Genomic DNA, 2,377 nt, shown 5'->3' with positions numbered 1-2,377 from the left:
AAAAATTGGGATGATTCTTCCAATTTGAGTTATAGGTATGCGAGTAGGGGCTTCCTTGAGCATAGTTTACTTGCTCCGCTTGGATTCCTGTTAGGAGTTGACAATCTGCAGGAGTGTGACCTTGGATTCCACAGACTTCGCAATTCTGAGTTATGGCTACCACGGTGGCTGGAGGTGACACATTTAAACTTTCAATTTTCTGGACCAGAGCATCCACTTTTGCATTAACATGATCAAGGTTACTTATCTCGTACATGCCAGCTTTCGTTTGAGGTTTTTCTACCATTGTTCGTTCGGTTCCCCACTGATAGTGGTTTTGAGCCATGCTTTCGATAAGTTGGTAAGCGTCAGCATAAGGTTTGTTCATTAGTGCACCAACTGCGGCGACATCTATTGTTAACCTCGTGTTGTACAAGAGACCATTATAGAAGGTATGAATTACTAACCAGTCTTCTAAACCATGGTGTGGACAAAGTCTCATCATGTCTTTATATCTTTCCCATGCTTCGAAAAGAGACTCGTTATCTTTCTGTTTAAATCCATTTATCTGGGCTCTTAACATAGCTGTTTTGCTCGGAGGAAAATATCGAGCAAGAAAAACTTTCTTCAACTCGTTCCATGTGGTGACTGAGTTGGAAGGAAGAGATTGAAGCCATCTTCTAGCGCTATCTCTTAACGAGAAAGGAAAAAGACGAAGTCGAATTGCCTCTGAAGTGACACCATTAGCTTTAACAGTATCAGCGTATTGGACAAATACGGATAAATGAAGGTTTGGATCCTCGGTAGGATTTCCAGAGAATTGGTTCTGTTGCACTGCCTGCAACAGTGAAGGTTTAAGTTCAAAGTTGTTTGCTTCGATTGCGGGTGGAGCAATACTCGAATGCGGTTCATCTTGCGATGGAGCGGCGTAATCGCGAAGAGCACGAGCTGGTTCTGCCATCTCGGGTATCGAAGGGAAAATATTTTTGAAATCAGGAAGTTCAACAGGAGGGAGATTGTTTGCAGCACGATATTCCCGAATTCGTTGTAAGACTCGGAGATATAGTTCGATATCGTTGATTCGTAAGTAGAACGGCTCGCCTTGTGAGCGAGTGCGTGGCGTACAAATCAACGAAAGAAAGAAAAGAAAAAGAAAAGCCTTAGTCTCTACAGCGTAACGGAAGAGTTACGATATCGACCAAATAAAAGTCCCCGGCAACGGCGCCAAAAACTTGATCGCGACTTTATGAGTCGAATTTGGGGTACAAACTGCAAGTGCACAGTTCTATCGCGTAGTTTTAAAAGATATCGATCCCACAGGGACTTATGAATCGATATACCGTTATCTAAGGTTACTTCGTAAAGCTAAGGCAGGTAATACTTTGATTGTTTGGGGGAAAAGCTAAAACTAAAATAAGATCTAAAATAAATATCTAATAAGCGGATATCGGTATGTAGTTCGTCGTAATTAGGGAATCAAATCTTCGTTGGTTTCTTGGTTTTTAAAATAAATCCTTTCAGTTGACACTATTGTTTAAAAGTCTTATCTCAAACTCTCGCTCTGTTGAATAAACTATGATTTTATATTAACGTAGCTGTCACTTATAGTTAAGTCAAAACCCACTTTTTGAAAACAATAGAATCCGTAGAAACTCTTTTTAAGAAAACACTAATCGTTTAAACACCCTTATCTCAAACTCTCGCTCTGTTGACTTAGGTTATATAATTAAATTCAAATGCTTAACTCTCGTCCTCACATTCAATCTTTAAAAATACTTTTTGAAAAAGGTTAGAATTTAATTAACTCTAAAAATTGCTCTCGCCCTGATCTAGAATTAATGTCCAATTTACACTGTCCAGTCAAAAACTCAAACTCTCGTTCTATTGCTTTTAACTTCTTTATGTCTTTTACTTTCGTACAAAAACCTTGTTATTAAACCTGTAAATTGAGACCGTAAAAAGAGTGATTTTAATTTTAAACTTAATTAAACCAATTTGGTTTTGATTCCTTCATTCCGCTTACTTTACATACCGATACCTAAATAAATTAGCCAGACATGCTAAACAAACTTAAATAATTATCATGCATAAACAGATTCATCTCAGGCAAATAATATAAATAAACAGTAAAACAGGGCATATATAAATTCAAACAATAATTAAAGAACCTGAGAAATTAAATAGCAGTCTTGAACACTCCACCACAGGCCGGTTGGATTTGTTCTTGAATTCTTCAATCAAACAGAAAAATAAAAGCGAAGGAATAAGAACTAGATTCTAACGTAAGGTTAGATCCGGTGAAAGGTACACAATAGTTTCCGGTGTAGAAACTATTGTGCGAAAAAGAATTAATTAAGTGCTGGGAAAAGAAAATAGAAATTGCAAAGGAAAATAATAT

The 2,377-nt window shown here is 37.4% G+C and overlaps 1 non-coding gene across 1 annotated transcript; it reads left to right on the top strand.

The window, feature by feature from the left end:
* The first annotated feature begins 455 nt into the window (after window positions 1–455).
* Window positions 456–562, top strand: LOC127133451 (small nucleolar RNA R71). Its single transcript, XR_007807424.1, has one exon. It is a non-coding gene; the product is annotated as a small nucleolar RNA R71 (small nucleolar RNA).
* The last annotated feature ends 1,815 nt before the right edge of the window (window positions 563–2,377 follow it).

Source organism: Lathyrus oleraceus, chromosome 3 (genome assembly GCF_024323335.1).
Source record: "Lathyrus oleraceus cultivar Zhongwan6 chromosome 3, CAAS_Psat_ZW6_1.0, whole genome shotgun sequence".
Classification (NCBI taxonomy): Eukaryota; Viridiplantae; Streptophyta; class Magnoliopsida; order Fabales; family Fabaceae; genus Lathyrus; species Lathyrus oleraceus.
This window is presented reverse-complemented; position numbering and strand designations above follow the sequence as displayed.